This window comes from Phocoena phocoena, chromosome 4, assembly GCF_963924675.1.
Source record: "Phocoena phocoena chromosome 4, mPhoPho1.1, whole genome shotgun sequence".
Lineage (NCBI taxonomy): Eukaryota > Metazoa > Chordata > Mammalia > Artiodactyla > Phocoenidae > Phocoena > Phocoena phocoena.
This window is the reverse complement of record NC_089222.1, coordinates 131272118-131296751: the sequence shown is the minus strand read 5'-3', so window position 1 is coordinate 131296751 and position 24634 is coordinate 131272118.

Here is a 24634-nt window from a genome sequence, read left to right as displayed (position 1 = left end):
AGAAATGTTAGCACTTACCCCACCTTTTAACTTAGGCTGCAGAACTAAAGAAATAGGTTTGTATTCTTTAAGGTGGGAAAGATTCTTAATAACTGCCTGAAGTGACACACTATAATAGGAAGTGAGTTTTGGTGCTAATGGATTTCTGCTTAATGAAATCACACTTTATGTAAATTTAATACAGGGAAACCATTATGTGTGGGTGTATTACTTTTGAAAACTTTCTTGTTTTGTCCATCTAAAATGAATATATGCTAATTGTGGAAAATAGAAAAAAAGGGGAGAAAAAGTCAACCATACTCCCACTATACAAAATAATATCAAGGTTAACTCTTGGTGACTTGATTTTCTTTTTTGTGTGGATCTAAACAGAATTTGGGGTTTTCTTTTATTCTTTTTTTTTTTTCTTTTTGGTTTCATGTAATTATGTTCATTCTAAATATGAAACTTCATAAATATGTGTCTATACATATATGTATGTATATATAAATATATTTATACATAAAGTACCTTGCTTTTTTACTATGGCATTAATATTTCTCCTATTATAAATTTTTACAAAAGTACCTTAAAACAATTACATAGTATCCCATTGAATGGTAATACCTGACTTTATTCAACATTTATATTATGTGGCATGTTAAAGTGGTTTCCAACTTTATTACATAAAGCATGAAAAGAACATCTTTAAACAGAAAGCTTTTTAATTATTTGGGCTTAGTGCCTTAGGACTGATTCTCAGAAATGGAGTTATTAGTTCAGAGAAGAAATATGTCAAGGTACATGTTACCAATTTTTTTTCCAAAAGATTTGCAAGTTTGCACGCCCTCTTACAATGTATGGATATACCCATTCCATTGTACCCCTACCTTACTAGCAATTAAGTATTCTCATTGAAAACAAATTATGTTTGTTAATTTGCTGGGAAGAAATGACATTTTATTGTCATTTAATTTGCAAATAAACTCATTATCTACACTTCTATAAAATTTAATAGTTTTTCATTTGAGTTTATTAGGGGGTTCTAATAATATAATATAATCCACATATAATTATAAATAAACATTTCATATAAGTACATTAATATAACAATCTCAATATATTTAAAGTTTCTAATACTATCACTTGCTTCATCCCTTCATTATTCATAACACTTTATGTATGTTTAATATTTCACAGTATTAACTAACTATTCCAAATTGCTAGATTTATAGTCCTGAGGTTCCAAGTTAATCCAATAGAAACTGAATTATTTAAGGTTCTCAAAAAGCAAGTTATTTCAAATAAAATCAATGATAAATCTCCATTAAGATGCAAAATATCTTGGAGTAAAGCAAAAAATTATTTTGTAATTCATAAGTCCCATATTTAAATAGTGTTTAAAATGAATGCCATTTGTGATACATGTAAAATGCCATTTATCAAAACCATAAATAAATTCTTAAAATCAAAAGTACAGTTTCAAAGTCTTTCTTGAGCAGTTTGATTCTAGCTGGTTAGCATCTTTACTATGTATTAGATTATGAAAATTGGCAGTGGTAGGAGCTTGGGGAAATACCCCTGTTTTAACTTATTATGAATTGTAACATATACAAAATGTACAGAACAATAACCTATTATGTCAAACTTGGTTTTAATGTTCTTGAAATCAGGTGTAATTTATAAGAGGAAGCAAATACTCTGGCAACCCCAGGGTATAGGCCAAAAATAAAGTAGATTTTTAAAAAAGAACACATTTTTAAATAAACCAGAAAACAGATATATTTGGTAAATGCTGGAAGTGCTGCAGAAGGTTGGCACTAGAAAATAATTGTAAAGACACAAAAAGTCACAGAAGGGAATTAGTCTAGCCAGATAGAAGAATTTGCAGAATACAGACTTAATAAGGAAGTTTTTGGTAGGAAAGGCTGTGTGGCAGAATATTAAAACACAACCCTCCTGTCTTACATTTTCACCTGAGACCCCAAATGGGGAACATTCCCTGCCAAGCATCCTCATAATTTTTTTTTTTTTTTAAATATTCAGTGCAATATGGTCTTTTGTTTTTTTTTAAATTTTATTTATTTATTTATTTTTGGCTGTGTTGGGTCTTCGTTTCTATGCGAGGGCTTTCGCTAGTTGCGGCGAGCAGGGCCCACTCTTCATCGCGGTGCGCGGGCCTCTCACTGTCGCGGCCTCTCGTTGTGGAGCTCAGGCTCCAGACGCGCAGGCTCAGTAGTTGTGGCTCACGGGCCCTGTTGCCCCGCGGCATGTGGGATCTTCCCGGACCAGGGCTCGAACCCGTGTCCCCTGCATTGGCAGGCGGATTCTTAACCACTGCGCCACCAGGGAAGCCCATCCTCATAATTTTTAAGTGACGTCTATGTAAGATTTGCAAAGGGGTGGCTAAAACCAGTTCTAAGAGCTTTTGTCAAACAGCACATCCCCCCTAGAGTATATAAAAGAAAGCAAGAAGGAGAAAGATAAAAAGAACACGTTTGAGCAGAAAGCTTTTTCATCATTTGAGCTTTCTTTCATTAGGATTGATTACCAGGAATGGAATTATTAGTTCAAAAGGAAAAACTATTGGAAAGATGAACCTCATGAGGACCTTAGAGAGACCGGAGATGGAGGAAAGCATCACATGTTCTGTGCTGTGGCACTTATCTTCCCACCCACAGAGGAGTGAGGGGTACTTCCTTAAGCCAAGTGAAGAGAACATGGGATAAGAAAGCCACTCTGAGGACATATGTCCCTCAAACTCATGGGGACCCTAAAGGAGAGAGAGGCTGCTCTACCTGCCAGAAGGCAGAACCAAAAGACAGTATCTTATTGGAAGTAGCCTGTATGTCTAGAGTAGAATGGGACAAAAGTGAATCAAGAAGCTAGATATAGGGGCTTCCCTGGTGGTGCAGTGGTTAAGAATCCGCCTGCCAATGCAAGGGACATGGGTTCGAGCCCTGGTCCGCGAAGATCCCACATGCCGTGGAGTAACTAAGCCTATGTGCCGCAACTACTGAGCCTGTGCTCTAGAGCCCGCAAGCCGCAACTACTGAAGCCCACATGCCTAGAGCCCGTGCTCCGCAACAAGAGAAGTCACTGCAATGAGAAGCCTGCGCACCGCATCGAAGAGTAACCCCCACTCGCCGCAAGTAGATAAAGCCCATGTGCAGCAACAAAGACCCAATGCAGCCAAAAATTTATGAATTAATTTTTTAAAAAGGAAGCTAGATATAGACAGTCAAACTCTAGGATCTGAGGGAAAACAGGAAGCAGCCACCTGGAAAAGGTATCTCCAGAAAACTGGAATTGGAGGACTTCAAGGGGAATCTCCAAGGAAGCCATAAAAATACCCCCCAAGAGAAAGAGTCTGCTATGGACATCTGTCATCTCTACCTCTACCAACCATACCAATGAAATAAGACTTGCTTTCCCCCTTACCAGCACCCTCCACCACTACAGTCTTTAACCCTGGAGGAACTAGAAGCAGCATGGTGGTCACAGGCGTGGAGTAAAAGAAAAGTAAGAAATAGTAATGAAACTGACTACAGGGCTCTTCTCCATGGCAGGACTCCAGAATGGCAAAAGCCCAAACTGGAAGTTGGAACAGATATTTTCATCTCCATCATTTTTGGATAGTGATAATAATAATAGCTAACACATATACAGTACCTACCACTTGTCATCGCTGCTGTAAATCCTTTATACATAATAACCCTTTAATCTTAAAAAGACTATGAAATAGGTGCTCTATTAATTTCTCCATTTTTCAGATGAGAAAACAGAGGCATGGAAAGGTCAAAGTCACATGGCTAAGTAAATGGCAAAGCCAAGATTCAAAACCAGGAAATCTAGTTCCAGAGTCCATAAACTCTTTGCTAGGTCAGATTAAAAATTATCCAAAACAACAGAGAAATTCAACATCCCTTACAGCCTGACCAGATTGTAGACTATTGGCTCACATCAATAAAGTCAAGTTGCAATGGACTGTGAACAAATATTTCTGATTTGCCCAGCATGCTAATTCTGAAAGGACCCCCTGATGTCACCTGGACCTGGGGTAGAAAACGGGCAGCAGACCCCAAGCACCAGGCCAACCAGCAGCCTCTTTTACATGAGCAGTACACTGAGTAGATATTTTAATACTACGATTTACCAGAGAAGTTGTGGGGTCTGCCTGAGATTTCTTCCCAGGAGGGGGAAAATGACAAAAGTTTTTTTTTTTCCTTTAAGATGCAGCGGTAAGAATAAATTTCTTTTCTCCATGCACCATGCCAACCACCGTTCTCAATAAATTAGTTAGAGGGAGAACCAGTGGGATACTGGAGCCAGCTAGCAAGAACCAGTTCTGTGCATCTCTTCCCAAATCTGAGTTCAGTGGCACCCCATAGGTAGTTTGAAATCAGCCACAGTGGGAGTATTTACACCATGGAAATTGCAAATGCTACAAGTCAGGTTTTTCTTCTGCTTCTAAGAGCTGGCTGTTAAACATTTACCAGCACACCAATGGAAAGAACCTCTCATTTGGAATTCAGATGGGATGTAAAGAAGTTTTGACCTGGACCAAGGAGTGGAACTCAGGACAGGAGTCAGCAAGAAAGCAGTGGCATCCCCAAGGATACCCAAAGATCAAGACTAAGAGAGGAAATAATAACCTGAAAATAAACCCAAGCATGATAATGTTATAAAGGCCACCTCACCTCTGGATACACCATTTGAACTAAAGGTCAGTTTTTAAAAATAGCCTAAAGGTTAAGGAAGGAATATCACAAAGAAATACAGGAAGGCAGGAGCAGCACAATGCAGGGACCAACAGTGCCAGAGCTACCGGAGGGACCTTAGGCTGACTTCTGAGCATCCTGGGCTAGAACCCAATGTAGACAGGACTGGTAGTCTGCAAAAGAGGCTACCAGAATGTATATGTAGCCCTGTTTGCATTTCAATGAATTCTAGAGACTTTGTATATTATGAGAGTCTTTCTCTAAGATTTGTTACCGTTTTTGATCCCACAGTCCTTAGCAATATAAACAAATAGCAGTTAAAAAAAAAACACAAAAGTTATTAGGCTTGCCTCAAATACAGCAGGGCAGGGGAAAGTTAAGGGAAATGTGTGCATAAGAGCATCCTGGGGAGAAAGCTTGACAGAGGAATGTAAAAATAAAGAAGCAGAACCAAGTATCTGAGGAATCTGTCAGCTAGCCTTCTGGTAGATTAGCCAGCAGGAAGTTTGCAAGACACTCATTGTTTCTCTGAGATTCAGATGAACATCATTCACAGGGATGGTGTTTCTTAGAAAATATACATTTATGCATCAGGCATCTCGTTAGGTTGAGGATTTGCTGCAGGTTCCCTTCTCTGATCTTATGGTGATTTTTGAGCCTCTGACCTTTCTCTTATTGTTAATTATGATTTGATGTGGAATTATAAACCCCACTAAAATGATTTAAATCCCTTAGAAAAGATCAAAAGCTACAGCGATGATACCATTTGAAGGTAATAACCAAAATTGTCCAGAATGACTAAATAGTCCTTTGCTTATGCATAAATAAATCTTGATATAATTTATCTTTCAGGGATCAATTTATTCCTAATCATTCTGTCAGAACCATTTTGGTTTTGCACTCCCCAGCAAAGATAAACCATCCAACTTAGATCTTATTTCCCATAGATGTTGTATCTTGTACCATGTTGAACTGGAAGATCATCATAGAAGTGTACTGTTGGAAGATGATCTAATTTAACCTGTCTATTCTATAAGAAAGTAACCCAATAGTCAGAGAAATTAAGTGACTTATCTCAAGATCATACAGTTCAGTAAAAGAATTCCATTGACCTATGCATCAGTTAAACACTTAACATTTGGTTACTTCAAAAGGTGATAAACTGAGAGGCACTGAATGTTGGAGTAAATGCTATCCTATTTTTCTATTCCTGAATTCATCTAATACCTCTTTGTAATGATCAGTAAATGTCCCTATTGAGGCACAGATAGTAGATAGTTGCATGTTTATGTGATTTAAGATATAAGAGAAAGGGCCCCAGCTGTTATAGTACCAATCTTGTGCCCCACTGCCCACAGCCCACAAGGAGCTATTAGTTACTGAGAATGAAGTTGCCATACCTCTAAGCGGTATTATATTAAAACCCTCAAGATTGTGTGATCCTGGGAAATAGTCATAACTTATCTGAGCCTTGGTTTTATTATCATTTTTTTAAATATTGGAAAATAGAACTTTAAGTTATCTCCCAATTATAAATGTAATGGGAATGAAACTCAGCTGTGCAAAAAAAAAAAAAAAAACTATCCATCCATTCTAGGCTACACATTTTTAATTTACATCTTTACATCTCTGAAATTGGAATGCTTCTTACAAATCAAAGGTGTCTTAGCATCACTGTCACCACGGGGCAGTTATGGTGGAGCTGTCACTTCCTGACCAAAAGAAGTGGAAAGTGGCTTGGAAGAATGTCCCAGAGAAAATGGTGGACACGCATTCTTTTCCTCTCATTCCAACTTATTTCTTTTTTTAATCAAAATTTAATTGACATGAAATATTATATTAATTTCAAGGAACATGTTTTTAATAAATGCTGCATGTCCAGTGCTTTCACAGCACAGAGGAAGATACTGAAAAGAAACCCTGAACATTGACAAGTCTGAATCAAAATGGAGATTCAGAAGAGCATGACTCCAAATGGGAAAAACTATTATGAATATGGGTATATGGGTTAAAATAGATTTTGCTTATATTTTTCCTTTTTATTTGTGTACTGGGGTAGTACATGACAGAAGTCTATGTCTAGAGAAATCTAGAAAAACAGTTTCATCAGTATAAAATAAAAACACCGAGAGAAATGATAGCAGTATGTCACAATTTAACAGCAATTTTTTTTCTTGGTGGAACATAACATGATTCAACATCTTAGAGTCAATGGCATCTTAGAGTTCATAAAATATGATATCCCATTCCTCAGTTGTCTATAGATCAAGTGCATTTCAATTCAGAGCCCCTATTCTGACAGCCTGATGGTAAACTCAACTTCAGTTAGACGACCACCTCTAGCCCATGTTTTCATGTGTGTTGATCTTTGGAAAGCGGATAAGTCAGGTGCCTGGGGTTCTGCCTCGTTAAACACACACAAACAGCCATTCCTTTCTCAGTTCTTCCAGAAGTGCAGCCAGGAGCTGAGCACAGATCTCCTCTGTTCGAACAACCATAGTTCTCTCCTTCTGCCTCCATGGGAATCTTCTCAAAATCATTCTTTCTCATGAAGAGATTAATTCCTCCCCCTAGAAAGGGAGTCCAATAGATAACACTTCTGGCTATTTCCTGTGATCTACCTATCCAACTTTTCATCAAATGCCCCAAGACCAAAGGGCAGGCAACCTTCCTTTCCAGGCTCATACTTCTCACCTGTGGCTCTAAGGCTGCATTGCTGACTGACTGAGACATTAAAGCTTTGTCTTCAGTATCTTGCATGCTAGGTTGGCAATAAATATTTCCATCCAGTACAAATTACCATCCAGGACAATACTGCAATTCCACTTCTCTAGAGGTGATAGCTGACTTTCCTTTTAAAGGTGAGCCAGTTCCTAGTTCCTGAAAACAAGCATTTCTCTTCACATTCAGCTTTCTTTTCACACATTTTCAGAAACAATTTTTGAGTTTTTTTGTCTTTCTTTCCAAGTCCATTAGGTGACAATTTCCAAATGCAGAGCACACCCAAAACTGAGAAGTGGGGAAGATATTTATTCTTGGCCCTCAAAACCACCATTTAACCCTTCCTGTACTCTCCCTCTCAAATCAGTCCATGCCCTCTGTAGTGGCTTTTTTGCTGTCTCAACTTGGCTGAGCTATAGTTCCCAGTTATTCAATCAAACATGAATCTAGACATTGCTATGAGAAGATTTGTGCAGATTTAATTAAGTCCCTACTCAGTTGACTTTAATTAAGGGAAATTATCCTGGATAATCTGGTAGGCCAAGCTTAATCAGTTGGAAGGCCTTAAAAAGCAGGGCTGAATAAAGAAGAATGGAATAATGCCATTTGCAGCAACATGGATGGACCTAGACATTATCATACTAAGTGAAATAAGTCAGACAGAGAAAGACAAATGTCAAATGATATCACTTATAAATGAAACCAAAAAAATGATATAAATGAACTTATTTACAAAACAGAAACAGACTCACAGACATAGAAAACAAACATGGTTTTCAAAGGGGATGAAGAGAGGGCATATAAATTAGGAGTTTGGGATTAACACATACATACTACTATATATAAATAAGATAAACAACAAGGACCTACTGTATAGCACAGGGAATGATATCCAATATTTTGTAATAACCTATAAGGGAAAAGAATCTGAAAAAGAATATAGATAGATAGATAGATACATAGATACATAGATACATAGATAGATACATAGATAGATACATAGATAGAAACAGGTATATATAGAGAAATATAGATACGCTGAGGTAGATATAGATATAGATAGATATAGATAGATAGGCTGAGGCTTCCCCGAAAGAAGAAATTCCACCTGTGGACACCAGTTTTGGCCAGTGCCATTGAGATCCATCCTGCCCATGTCCCTCCCTTCCTACTGGTCCCAATCCTCTGGCTGAATTCCAACAGATACACCCTCCCCCCCACCATACTTGTACCCACCTGGGACTGTCCTTCTGGAGGCTCCCTGCTTTGGACCTTCCTTTCCCTCTTCCTTTACTCAAGTTTTACTTGTGTTCCATAGTCATGGTGTCCCTTGAACAAAAATATTGGGACTTGTTGTCTTATAATAGATTTTTTTATTCTATGAACATGTTTAAATGAGATATCTTAAGAGAACAAATATTAAATTCCACTTAATTATGCACATAATGACCCACATTATTGAAAAGAATTTTAAAAGTTCCTTGAAATTGGTATATCTGAGATATCCAGAGCATATGATCACCACACCTATACCCAAACTAGCTCTCTTCCACTTGGAAATGAATATTATTCCATTTATACTAAGGTGTTAGGTGTTTGGACATTGGATGTTTTTGCCATACAAGCATAAACAATTAAGTGTAATGCATCTCTCGATGTATTTTGTTTTTACAGAATTCTTCCAAAGTTAATACTTCATAAATCAGTGGTTCTGAAAGTGTGGTTCCCTGACCAGCAGCGTAAGCATTATTTGGGAACTTGTTAGAAATAGAAATGCAAATTCTTATCCCCACCCCAGACCTGCTGAATAAAAACCTCTGCAGAGAGAAGTCCCAGAAATTTGTGTTTTAATAAATTCTTCAGAGGTTCTGTTGTGATCTAAAGTTTGAGAACCACTTCCTTAATCTAAGAGAAAGAAGCACAGTCACAGTACTGGTAACACGTGGGATATTTTTGACAGGCAAATTTTTTTGACAGGGGAGTTAATTAGCTAAGGTATAAAAGAAACCAACTGGAAATTGTAAAACAACCATCAAAAACAAATTTATTAGGAAAGCACTGGCATATACAAGCATACCTCATTTTATTGCACTTCACAGATATTACATTTTTTACAAATTTAAGGTTTATGGGAAACCCTTGTCAAGCAATTCTATTGAAACCATTTTTCCAACAGTATATGCTAACTTTGTGTCTCTATGTCACTTTTTGGTAATTCTTGCAATATTTCAAACTTTTCATTATTATTATATTTGTTATGGTGATCTGTGATCAGTGATCTCTGATGCTACTATTGTAATTGTGTTAGGGAATCATGAACCACACTCACATAAGACGACAAAATTATCGGTAAATGTTGAGTGTGTTCTGACTGCTCCACCTACTGGCTGTTCCCCTTTCCTAGGACTTCCCTATATCCTGAAACACAACAATATTGAAATTAGACCAATTAATAACCCTACAGTGGCCTCTAAGTGTTCAAGTGAAAAGAAGAGTCACATGTCTCTCACTTTAAATCAAAAGCTAGAAATGATTACGTTTAGTGAGGAAGACCAAAAGCTGAAAAAGGCTGAAAGCTAGGCCTCTTGCAGCAAAGAGTTAGCCAAGTTGTGAACTCGAGAGAAAAGTTCTTGAAAAAAGTTGAAAGTGCTACTCCAGTGAACACAAGAATGATAATATAATTAAATAGTCTTAATGCTGATATGGAGAAAGTTGTAGTGGTCTGGATAGAGGATTAAACTAGCGACAACATTCCCTTATGCCAAAACCTAATCCAGAGCAAGGCCCCATCTCTGTTCAATTCTATGAAGGCTGGGAGAGTTTAGGAAGCTGCAGTAGAAAAAGTTGAAGCTAGCAGAGGTTGACTCATGAGGTTTAAGGAAAGAAGCCATCTCCAAAACATAAAAGTGCAAGGTAAAGCAGCAAGGGCCAATGCAGAAGCTGCAGCAAATTATCCAGAAGATCTAGCTAAGGTCATTAATGGAGGTGGTTACACAGGTGTTTACAACAGACTTTCAATGTAGGTAAAACAGCATTATACTGGAAGATGTCATCTAAGAGTTTCATAGCTGGAGAGGAGAAATCAATGCCTGGCTTCAAAGGACAGGCTAACTCTCTCATTAGGGTGTAATTCAGCTGGTGACTTTAAGACATTTACCATTCCAAAAATCCTAGGCCTTTACAATTTATGCTAAATCTACTCTGCCTATACTCTGTAAATGGAACAACAAAGTCTGGATGGCAGCACATCTGTTTACAACATGGTTTACTATTTTAAGCCCATTGTTGAGACCTACTGCTCAAAAAAAAAAAAAAGATTCCTTTCAAAGTATTACTGCTCATTGACAATGCACATGGTTATCCAAGAGATCTGATGGAGATGCACAGGACACTATTGTTTACATGCCTGTGTCAGGGAGGAAGAAATTTTCCTCTACACTTCTAGGTTCTTCTGGCTGGTCTAAGAATTAAATTGGCATAAAACAGATTAACAGGAGAAAATCAAACATAAGTTTAATAACACATATACATAGGAGAGATGCAGAAAAACTGAGTAACTCACCAAAATGGCTGAAACCCTCACCTTAAATACTGTCTTCAGTTAAAGACAAAGTGGTTTGGGACTTCAAAGGAAAGTATGCAATTCACATAGAGTTGGAAAAGCAAATGTTTGGTAAACAAATATTTGGCAGGTCATGTAGAGACAATGGGACAAAGAGAGGAATTTTAATAAACAGACTTTGCTAGGTTCCCTGTCTACCATACTTAGTTCATACTATAGTTATCTATGATGATAGCTCTCTTCCTAGAAGCGGTCCACTATCTACATTCTTTTAGGCAGTTAGGGGAATGTCAAAGTTTCTTCTTGTGTCCTTTGGACCTTGATTGTTGTCAGCTCAAAATAATCTACATGCCAAAGAGACATGCTGAGGTAGAAAATTTTGCTCCCCTACACCGGTTAACACAACATCCATTCTGAAGGCCATAGAACAAGGAGTCATTTTGACTTTCAAATCTTATTTAATAAATATATTTGGTAAGACTATAGCTGCCATAGATAGTGATTCTTCTGATGGATCTGGGCAAAATCAATAGAAAACCTTCTGGAAAGGATTTACCATTCTAGATGCCATTAAGAACACTTGGTGATTCATAGGAAGAGGTTAAAATATTGACACTAACAAGAGTTTGGAAGAAGTTGGTTCCAATGCTCATGGATGATTTTCAGGGCCACAAGACCTCAGTGGAGGGAGTAACTGTAGATGTGGTGGCAATAACAAGAGAACTAGAATTAGAAGTGGAACCTAAAGATGTGACTGCATTGCTGCAATCTCATGATAAAACTTTAACAGAGGAGGAGAAGAGCAAAGAAAGTGGTTTCTTCAGATGGAAACTACTCTTGGTGAAGATGCTATGAAGACTATTGAAATGACAACAAAGAATTGAGACTATTACATAAACTTCGTTGACAAAACTGTGGTAGGTTTTGAGAGGATTGACTCCAAGTTTGAAAGAAGTTCTACTATGAGTAAAATGGTATCAAACAGCATTGCATGGTATAGAGAAATCATTCATGAAGGTAAGAGTCAGTTGATCCAGCAAATTTCATTGTCTTTTTTTTTTTTTTTATTGCCATGTCCACCCCAACCTTCAGCAACCACCATCCTGGTCAATCAGCAGCCTTCAAGATCAAGGCAAGATCCTTCATGAGCAAAAAGATTACCACTCTCTGAAGGCTCACATAATGGTTAGCATTTCTTAGCAATAAAGTATTTTAAATTAAGGTATATACATTTTTTGTCGTAATGTTATTATTGCACACTTAACAGACTACGGTATAGTGTAAACATAAATTTTATATGCACTGGGAAATCAAAAAATGTGTGCCTTGCTTTATTGTGATATTCACTTTACTGCACTGGTCTGGAACTAAACATGCAATATTTCCAAGGTATGATGGTACCACCAAGTCCAGGGGTTTAACAGCCAATCCCCAGGATATAGAGAACAGGAGCTCCAACAGCTTCCAGCCCAGTGTTTGTGAAACTTCCTTCTAAAGCATAGCCACATGCAATGCAGTTCCCATCTTCTGAAGTTATCGTGTCTTAGTTCAAACTATGAAATTCCAGGTATTCAGGACCAGGAAAGCACAGTCTGAGTCAGGGTTTCACCCTGTAGCCAGGCAGGGTCACAGAGTAGGAACACTATCCTGAAAACCTTTCATCCCTGGGTCATAACCTTCATCTGAGAGAAAGGAGAAAGCTTGTGAGCTGAGAGTCACCCTAAGCTACACCTGCTACAAGACATCCTTAAATTACCTTGATTCTCACACTATATGGACTACAGGTATAGTTAACCTCCCTCAGTATGACACCAGATTATAATACTCCGAGTCATCTTCCACAGCTCATTTCAAATGTCCTCTCTAGGAAGCCCTCCATGGCCCTTTGAGTTGGAATTGGTGCTCATATCACTGGTCCTGAGTTCACATCAGCTCTTTTTCCTCCACACTCTGCCTCTGCCTCCAATCTCTTGCCATACCATTCCACTGGATGCTGTTTTGGAGTTTCTAACAGAGAGAACTGCATTTAGAATATGGGGTTGAAAGTCAGGAAAAGGAGACTGTGTCAATATATTCCAACTAAAAGTTGAATATATCAGTAAACACAATAGATAAATGAATTATATAAGCTTCCACTCTCTGGACAAAATTGAAATGGGCAAAGTATTTGGAAAACAGTGTGAAATTCAGTGTTGAATACATTTACCATTTTATTTGGATATTAAGTCCAATGTATATATGCTGGGATATATTGTGAAGTATTAACTCATATTCTCCCTACTTCTATCATGTTGCACCTCTCTTACTCAGGCTGCTGGACAGGAGGATTACAGGGACCATGTTCCATGTATGTATGTCATTGCAGCTCACTCAGAGAACTAAGTGGCCATATTTTACCTTTTGATTTTCAAAAAGTTCCTTTTCCATGTTACCATCACACACACACCACCATTTCCCATCTTCAGAGTCAGTAAAAACCTCTCTGTCTGGAAGGGAGGGAGAAAAGATGCAAAGCCATTTAAAACATCGGTCAACAAAATAATGTCTTTGTCATAGGAGACAATTTGGAGGAATGTAGACAATCTTAATCTACAGTTAAAAGACCAGGAAAGAGAGAAAGAGGAACAGAGAGAGGAAAGAAGAGGGAGAAGAGAAGGAAAAGGAGAAATAGAACAGATCTTAACCCCCTCCCACGGGATACTAACAGGCCCAGCAACAACAGATAAGCTTTCCAGCAACTCTCCCATCAACATGCAAGTTGCTCTTTTATGTCCAAACACTCTAGAACAACATGGAAAAGCAACATGGAAAATTGGAGAAACAAGGACCAAGTTGAGAAAATCTATGAGAGTGAGTTGACCTCAGAATAATGACCTCATGCTTGAGATTTTCTCACAGGATGACAAGAATTTGATTTCCCTCCTTGAATCAATGTTATTTCTAGACACCCTTGGGCTGTCTGGAGATTCCAAGTTGCCCAGAACTCAGTTTTTTGACCCCATAAATGTGGTAACATTCTCTTTAAAATGAAGGATCAAACACCATGAGTGTTTATTCGATCTTTCTCTTCCCTCCCCACTGCTCCTTTCTTATCTGGTTTCCATTCCTTTCTTCTCTTCCCACTTCAACTATGATGTTCCCTTTTTATTCATAGTTCTTTATTTCAGCCATATCTGGAATATTAGAAATGTCAAGACTCATCTCTTATTTGCATAAGAAACAGTTTCACCCTTCACTCTCTCTTCTTTGTACCAATGTTTTAGAACCTGCTATTGAACAGATGTATTCATATCTTTCCATGCCTTTAGAAAGAAGGGGGCTTAGGACTATTAGAATCAGAATTAGGACACCTATTTTCTAGCCCCATGCTTCCATCCCCTAAATAACTTGGAAAATCACTTAATTTTTAGCCATTAGTCTCCTTATTGGCAAAATGGATGAGTTCGGCTAAATTTCCATCAAAGTTCCTTCCAGTTTTAAAATGCTACAATTTCCAGTGGAAAAAGACTCATATCTAAATTCAGGTTATTCAGGGGAAAGGAATTAATTTTGTTCCAGGCACCAGAAATATTATTGCATGTTATGAGAAGAAATAATATAAAATGCTCATACAAGTATCCATTCAGAACCACTACAACTAAAAATAAATTCTTCTTTATTGTCTTCTGTTTCACTTTCTCACTCTAATGCATTAATTTCTCCACTGATGGGTTTTTTCCCATACTTTCTTTCCCCTTTTGGGTTACAAAATGGGAAACTGGTTCAGCTTATGTTCAAACCTTGTCTCTTTGACTACACTCCTAGAGGATCCTGTTCTCTTCTCTTAAATATCACCTGATGCCACTCACTGTTTTCAACTTGTACCTCACTTCTTCCTATCTTCCTGGCAGTGTCACTGTCCAGTGATCTGTCTCTCTGCCAGTTTCCATGTAAACTTCATATGACCACAGCTGTTTCTTATTTGTGCTTGTGTTTCTGGTCCCAGCTGGTACCAGACCCAAGTATGCATCTAATAATAAGTGGTCAAATTAATTAATCATAAAAATTGATGTATTAATCTACAAGAAGACACAGGGGAATCTTATATGTGTTTTGTTAAATAAAAGAACCAGTCTGAAAAGTCTTTATATTATATGATTTCAACTATAGGATATTCTGGAAAAGGCAAAACTATGAAGATAATAAAAAGTTCAGTAGTTGCCAGGGGATGGGAAGAAGGAGGGAAAAAGAAAGTAGGGGGAGCACCGGGAATTTTCAGCTCAATGAAAACAATTCTATATGCTATTGTATGATGGATATGTGTCATTATTCATTTGACTAAACCCACAAAACTACACAACATAGAATGAACTCTAATGTACACTATGGGTCCTCAATTAATAATAATGTATCAATGTTGATTCATCAATTGTAACAAAGGTACCACACACTTACAAGATGTTAATAATAGGGGAAATTGAGACAGAGAGAGGAAGTATATGGGAACTCTGTACTATATGCTCAATTTTTAAACTTAAAACCGCTCTAAAAGATAAAGACTATTAATTGTTTAAAGGATGAACCAACTTCCAATTCTCGGTCCAGCACATAAGGGCCTTGGAAATTGTCACTGTGTCCTAACAAGCAAAAATCTGAAACAAACTGAAAAATCAACAAGTCTTCTCAGATCTGTGGGAGAAGTGAGGTCACAGGGCAAACTATTGTCTCTACAACTGGAGAAAATAATAGATGAATGCAGAAAATCGCTACTTACTGGAGCAGCAATCCATGAGCAGACACCTTCGCAGGAGCCAGGGCCAGGGTAGGAAAACATAAATGGTATTGATGAATTGCTGGAAGCTCAGTGTGGAAAAGTCTGAGTTAAAAACTCCAGGAGGACCCAGTCAGAGGGAGCTACCACACTTTTATGAGTTTTACCTCCAGGAGCTCTGTGAGAATCTTCTGGTTCTCACAGAGAATATAGAATAAAAAGAGTGAACAGTGAGCAAATATAGGAGAATAATGAATATAGGAGAAAAATCTCCTCCTGCTTTCATTGGGACCAGGAGAAAAGTAACAATTTTGAAATATACCAGAGCACTCTGTTCTTAATAAGACCAGCCATCAAGAGAAACTGTCTTACCAGAACCTAAACTCCTGGGATTTTTTGAAAACCTAATCAACCTGAGGAAGAGAGATACCCAACTCCATCCTTCTCCAACCTTTCAGATGGGGGAGGAAGGAAAACACCCAACTGCAGCCATTTTATCCCACCTAAGTGGGAGACTGAGAACCCTTATGAAGTTCACAGTCCAGAAGCACAAGCTCATAAAAAGACTAAATCATAGCACAATAAAACATTTCCCACCCCATACATACACCTTCCCACCGTATTACTAAAGGTCTATTTACACCAGTTTATTTAACTCAGACCATGGCGTCTGGCTATCAAGAAAAAATTATAAGACTAAACACACAGTACGAAGAGTAAAAGCAAGCATCAGAACCAGACTCAGATATGACAGAGATGTTGGAATTATCCAACCAGAAATGTAAAACAGCTATGGTTAATATGCTAAGAGTTCTAATGGATAAAACTGACAGTCTACCAGAACAGATGGGCAATGTAAACAGAGAGATGGAAATTCTAAGAAAGAATTAAAAATAAATGCTAAAGGTCAACATACATTGTAACAGAAATCAAGAATGCCTTCCATGGGCCTATTAGTAGACTGTACACAGCTGAGGAAGGAATCTTTGAGCTTAAGGGTATGTCAGTAGAAACTTTCAAAACAAAAAAGCAAAGAAGTAAAAGACAGGAAAAAAATGAAACAATAGTTAAGAACTGTGGGACCACTACAAAATGTATATCATACCCTTAATGGGAATACTAGAAGGAGAAGAGAATGAGGAACAGAAGAAATATTTGAAGCAATGATGACTGAGAATTTCCCCAAATTAAGATCTACTGTGGTCTGAAGGTTTGTGGCCCCCAAATTCATATGTTGAAAAGTAATCCCCAATGTGATGGTGTTTGGAGGTGCTTAGATCATAAGGGCAGAGCCCTTATGAATGATATCAGTACCCTTATATGGACCTGTGAAAGCTCCCTTACCCTCTTCTGCCATGTGACGTTTCAGCTAAAACATGGCCATCTGGGAAGCAGGCTCTCACCACACACTGACTCCACTGGCACCATGATTGCATTCCTTGGTATTTACCCAAATGAGCTGAAAACTTTCATTCACACAGAAACCTGCATGTAGATGTTTAGAGCAGCTTTATTCATAATTGCCAAAACCTGGATGCAACCAAGATGTACTTCAATAGGTGAATGGATAAACTGTGGTACATCCAGACAATGGAATATTATTCAATGCTAAATAGAGCCATGAATAGACATGCAGGAAAATTAAATGCATATTTCTAAGTGAAAAAGCTACATACTGTTTAACTGCATGACATTCTAGAAAGTGAAAACTGTGGAGACGGTAAAAGGATCATTGTTCACTAGGGGTTGGAGGAAAGGAGGGATGAAGAGGTTGAGCACAGAAGTTTTTCAGAGCAGTGAAACTAGTCTGTGTATTAGAAAGGTGGAGGTATATCATTTATACTTTGTCAAAACCCATAGAATGTACTAAAACAAGAGTGAACCCTAATGTAAACCATGGACTTAGGATTGCAATGACATATCAATGTGGTTCATCCATTGTGAAAAATACACCACTCTGGTTTGGGATTTTGACAGTAAGGGAGGCTGTGCATATGTGGAGGCTGGGAATATATGGAAAATCTCTGTACCTCTCACTCAATTTTACGGTGAGCCCAGAACTGTTCTAAAAAATAAAGTCTACCTTAAAAAAAGAAGAATGAACCCACATCAGACTCTCCAGGTCACTTGGTTTTGTCCACATAACAAACATGAAGAAGGTAAAAACAGCTGGATAGGCTCTCACATTTCATGCTGACATTAGAACTAGTTGCTAGGCCTCCTATTTTCAAGCCTAAGGAGTTTTTCTATAGCTGGCTTGCTTTTCATTCAGGTCTTGTTTGCCTTTTAGTTGTTTCTTTATCCACCAGCTTTTACCCTTTTTCATAGCTTTTCCTGCAACCTGGGCATTGCTTATATCATTTTCTTGTCTGTGTCACTAATTAGCAATTGATTTCTAAAAATTCAGCTCATCGTCAATAAATGTTGTTATTAAGTAGTCAATTAGAAAAAAACATCTCCCAGAGATTTATGGAGTTATTAAGTCTCAAATCTAGCTTTGGTGAACTTATACATTAAGACCTCATGTCCCAGGAGGATTATCTGTGGCGACAGCAACAAGAGGTGAACCTGCTCAACTCAGCCAGAAAGTTCAGCATCAGGCTGGTGAATCCATCTTCCCTGGACCCCGTGCTGTCACAGCCAGCTGACTAATGCTCTAATTATGGGCTCCACTTTTGCAACCTGTACAGTTTAATGGGCATCACATTTGCTTCAGGTCTAATGTCCATTTTTAAATTCACTGTCATGCCATTAGCTTTTGGTTCGGGGTACTTGCTTCTTCCTAGGAAGGGAGTTTGGCAATTATATCCATCGACCTGCTCTTGCCCTAATGTATTAAGGAGAGCTCCTCAATCTTGGCTTCCCACGAATGCAGTAGCACTTTGTTCCCTTAGCAAAACTCTTTTTTTATGAAACTGCATTAATCACCTACATAAACCTACCTCTTCATGTATCCCTGCCTTCGTATTCCTCCTCTCTGAAGCCCTCCCCAGTTGGCAATGAAAGGAAGTTCAGACAATGAGCTGTGTTCTCTGGAAGGGCAAAGGTGACTCCTCAGCCATGTTCTGATAAATGAATACAAGAATTCATTGTGCACGGCAGTGAAGAACGTTTATGTTGATCAGATAACTGTGACTTAAAATGCCCCCAGATGATATACACCAGGCAAAAATCAACACAATTAAACACACAGCCTAGATCTGAGCAACAGCATCAGATGTATTCAATTTTAAACCAGGATACACTCTGATTCTCTCATCTCTCTCTCTCCTCTCTCTCTCTCTCTCCCTCCCTCTCTCTCTCTCTCTCTCTCTCTCTTTCTCCCTGAAAGTCTATGACAGAGTAGGTAACACAAAGGCAAGATATGAATACTTTATGTAAAGAAAAAGACAACCTGTAGATTATTTTCTCTGGCCAGGTAATAACTCAATAGTACAGAGAGAATGGAATTGTTGAGGAAAATCGTTCAACAGGCAACAATGGTTATTGGTTACGAGGGTACAGAAAACCATTTATCTCAAATATATGCTGGTGGAAGATAACCCCAACTACTAAAAGTCATATTTTAAAAGAATATTTAAAAGATTATGAAGAGATATCACTACACCCTTATCAGAAGAGCTCAAATAAAAAATAGTGACATTACCAAATGTTTATGAGGATGTGGAAAAACTGTATCTCTAATACCTTGCTGGTGGAAGTACAAACTGGTACATCCACTTTTACACCATATGATTTGGCAGTTTCTTAGACTCATCAGTTTCTTAAAAATAATCTGGTAGCTTCTTTAAAAAAACAAAATTAAACTAAACCTATATTTATCATATGACCCAACAATCACACTCCTGAAAATTTATCCCAGAGAAATGAAAACTTAGGACCACAGAAAAACCTAGACGTGATTGTTCATAGCAGCTTTATTTATAATAGCAAATGGCCAGAAACTCCTCAGATGTACTTCAACAGGTGAATGGTTAAACAAACAGTGATACATCCACACCATGGAATACCACTCAGCATTAAAAAGACTGAACTTGAAACATGCAACCATTTGAATGGATCTTAAGAGGATTCTGCCCAGTAAGAAAAAAAGCCAATCTCAAAAGGTCACATACTAGATGATTGCATTCATATAGCATTCTCAAAATGACAATATAATAGAGATGAAGAAAAACTAGTGTTTAGCAGGGGTAAGGAATGGTGCGGGACAGAGAGACGGGTGTAACTATAAAGGGGTAGCACACATGAGATATTTATTGTGATGGAATAGTTTTGTATCTTAATTGTGATGGTGGTTACGCAAATCTGTAGCATTGGATAAAATGACATACACACATTGTACTGATGTCAATTTCCTGATATTGCCATTGCAGTATAGTTATGGAAGATGTAACCATTGGCAGAAACTGGATGAAGCGTACATGGAATTCTCTTTTTCTCTGTGGATAAATAATTAATTCAAAATAAACGCTTAAAATAATACTTAATGACAAGAAAATTCTCACTATAAACAGGATACCTAATACATATACAGAAAATCCATGCATACTTATACCACCCCCAAAAAAGTGGTTTAAAAGAAAAACACCTCTACTGGTATAGTAATGATTGTTCTTGGGTATCAGAATTTATATTTGATGTTTCTTTTCTTTACATAGTTTCTCCATGGAACTCGTATGAATTATATAATTTGTTCCCCGAATTCTATTTTCCTGTGCTCCACCAAAAGGGCAGACCTTTAAAAAACAATAAGTTATACATACCCTACTAAAATGAATGAACCAGAAGCTGTTCCTGGAAGAAAATTGCAGAAATAAAAGTCCTCCCCTAAGAGGGTCAAATAGTTCCTCCAAATAAAAATCAAGCAGAATCTCATAAGAACTCTATTTGTGTGAGATATATTTTTTAAGCTAATACAGACCCCAAATTAATAAGACAACCAGATACCATGCATGCTTATAACACTTTAACCAAATACACTAATTTTATAAACTAAAGCAATGGTGATGATTTGATTGCAGTATATTTCCCTACCTCAACAAGGTAACAATCAGGAAGGATGTGTTACTCATCATGCTTAATATAAATCATCCATTATGACCACTGGAAGAACACTGACCATGTGGTAACTGGTAAGTCAATCTGAGATGCACGTAAATACTAGTCTTTATTGAAGTGTCTTATATTTGGTAATTACTGTATGCTGTACTCTATTTCATGCTTCCCTTGTGAGCTTCTTTGGTATTCATATAGAACAAATAAATTATTCAAAGTCTCTATATTTAATGCTTAATATTTTCTCTTTGGATAATCTACATTTATGAACTAATTTTTGTAAGTATTTCTAAAGTAGACTCCACACATCTCCAGGATGAGTTTAATGACAGGAGATAACTGGGGTTTATGCTTTTCTCCAGCTATTTATGAAAACAAAGAACAGCCTATTTATTATTCAAATGTAAAACCTCTATTCATCAAAAAGCCATTGATTGCACATTTTCAACTAAAAGAATCCTGAATTATTTTAAGTCATGAAACAAATGCCATCCAAATTGGAATTTCAAGATAGGCTCACAATCAAAAGGAACATAACCTGAAGCTGAAATTAAAATAAATGCTTAGTTTCATCTCATTTTTTCAACTTGAATAACAGGAACGTAAAAGAGAAAAATACACACATAAATACAAACAAAGAAAAATTATCTTAAAGCAATCGACATTCAAAAGAAAATCCTGCCCACTGTTGTGTCAGAAATAAAAACAGACATAAATGTTAGTATCTGAGTTGAAAGAATAAAACAAATATACACATAGGTATAGGCAGTATGGTGTAAAGATAAAGGACAGATGAGCACAGACTGGGGAGCCCTATACCCAGGATGCTCATAGCTGAACAATGACCAAGCTCAGGGCCAGACCAGGGAACCTCTCAATTTCAGGTTACAGCCTCTGTTTGGAGCTGTCCTCCTCCAGTCAGCTCCGCCATACCCCAGTACAGAAATGCACAAGTTCTTGGTGCCATTCACACAAGTGCTACACTCTTGCCTTCAGACTTCAACAGAATATTGTGGACTTTTCAAAACTCCTGTCTCATATCTGTGCCTTCACCTGAAGCCTCCCTGCATCTGTGGAGTAAAGTAAGGGGAGACCCTGGGGCTGGCGGTCATCCTAAGTGTCTTCTCTTTCCACTCCTTCCTTGAAACGCTTCTAATATCCTGGCTAAGAGAGAGAACTCATCACCCAGCCTCTGCTAGGGGTCACCACATAGGGAATACTCCATCCTCAGGCGGGTCTATCCAGGCCAAGTACCAGTCCTGTCTCTGCTTCTGGGACCACATAGAAAAAGCTACATTTCTTTGCTGCAGCAGTATCATCCCCGTTATTACTAATATTTCTTGGGCCATCATTCACGTTCTAGGCATCCTACTAACAACTTTAAATGTATTGCCTCATTTGATCCATTTAACACCTTTAATCAGCACGTGCTAATATTTTGTTCTATTTCACAGAAGAGGAAGTGGAAGTGGAAGGCAGTTAAGTAACCAGCCCATGACCGCCAAACTAGTGAGTGGCACGATCAGAATTTGAACGCTTTATTCTTAATCATCCACCACCCTCAGCATATTAGCCAACAACTTTGTACTCTCTCTGAGATGGCTCTCATGCAGATGAAACAGTCTCATTTTCAAAGCAAAGAAATCATAAGGTTCTCCCCAATGCAGTGACCACTAAATGGACATTGCCTCAGAGATCCTAGCTGGAATGCAAACAGTTCATTAGACTAGCTGGTCAAATTCAGAATATGGTGGAAATGGCATAAGGAACGCAACTGAAAGGTGTTACATGTTTGCAGTGTCAGAATTGCCATGGAGATGGTTATGTTGAATTACCTACAATACCGCTGCTCACAATACCCCATGGTGCCCTCGTCATTCTTCCTTCTTCCTAAGATTTCAAGAATTATGGAAGCGTCTCAAAGAACTTTGCAGTATATCTGTGACAATAAGCTTCTATGGATTATATAATCTTCTCAGTTTATAAATGCTTTGAATGTAGTGGCAGCATCTTAGCTTTGTGTCATTTACACATACTGTTTTGCTTTTTAAAATTTTTTTGTTTTAATTTTATATTGGAGTATAGTTAATTAACAGTGTTGTGTTAGTTTCAGGTGTACAGCAAAGTGATTCAGTTATACATATACATGTATCTATTCCTTTTCAAATTCTTTTCCCTTTGATGAAGAGAAAAATCAATAAGCAACAGTCTACATAGAACCAGGAAAACCTCAGAAGTAGACACTAATTCAATCTCACAGCCCAAGGCACAACTTGTCATAATTTGGTCTCCCCAAGAAGCAAACCCTAAGACAAGGACTTGGTGCACAGCCAGGAGTTAATCCCCAAAAACAGAAGTAAGGGAAAAGTAGATGGCGATGGAGGAAAGTCAGTACATGGTGTGTTAATGAACTGGATAATATGGTGGGCAGCTGTGGCTCAGTCTCTCTGGGGATCCTCTGGGAAACTGCGGAACATTCTTCAGAGTTGTCACACCAGGTAATGGGAAGCAGAGGTATTATTCACCTTGAAGGTAAAGACAGCCTCCATGGGTGCTTACTCTCCTGAAAGTCTGAATTGCCCCTGGCCAAGTTTCAGCAGTCTTCTGTAGCTTTGGAGAAAACAACTCAGAGAAAACCCTTGGCACAATCTTGGTGAAGGACCCTGGCCATGGTACATGGGGCAGCTACCCTAAAATCAGGTGGGCTGAGGGCATATGCAGAGTACATCACAGCATCTGTTCTACCATCTTCATCCAGACCTTCTAAAGTAAGCTTGGAGTAGAATGTCTCCTGTGGTCTCAGATTTTCAAGGGAAGGCCCAAAGTTTAAGACAAGAGGCATCTGTAAGAGATAACCAAGTAATGGCCTGACACATCCCAATTTATAGAAGTGGGGGAACAAAATGAAAATGGGTACCTATATTAGTGTGCTAGGATTGCCATAACAAATATCACAGACTGGGTGGCTCAAACTGGGTGGCTCACAATCAAGGTGTCAGTAGGGTTAGTTCTTTCTGAGGCCTCTCTCTTTGGCCTTTTTCTCCATGTATCTTTTCTCCATGTATCTTCCTTCTGTGTGTCTGTGTCTTAATCTTCCCTTCTTACAAGAACACCAGTCACATTGGATTAGAGCCCACCTCAATGACTTTGTTTCATCTTAATTACCTCATTAAAAATTCTATCTCTAAGTACAGTCACATTCTGAAGTACTAGGGCTAAGACTTCAACATATGAAGTCCCCCCATTACAATATTTCACTCCCCAGCTGGAGGTTTGCTAAGTTGCAGGAATTCTTACTTCCCTGGAGAAGAAGACGGTGTAATTGTACTCTGGAGTGTTTGACATGGATGCACTAGAGTTTAGGGGTATTTGTGAATATAGAGTCTGGTGTCTGCCTCCCGCTGGAGAATATAAAAGATAGAGATGCTGACAGGAGAGAGGAAAAGAACATCAGAAGCAGCCTGAATTTGGAATGGCAAGGACCCCTGCCTTTCCCATGGGTTCAGTGAACACTTGAAGGTAGCCAGGCTTGCACCATCTTGATGTGGAAGGATATGCAGGGCAGAAGATGGTAGAGGGAGGGTTGGAAGAAGACAACTGTAGAAGGAATTTCTTGCCACACAATTCAGAGTCCACATGGAACACACAACAGAACACACAGCACCCCACAGATGAGCCAGAATTTGGAGGTCTGCCACACAAGTCATTAACAGCCAGAAGAAACCTACAAATAACATGAAGTAGGTAAAAATCTCTTTCTCCCTTTCATTCTAACCCCTTCTTTCCCATGCTCTAATCCTGGAGGAGCCAGTAGCAGGAGGTAGGAAAAAGAGAAAAAAAGAAAGG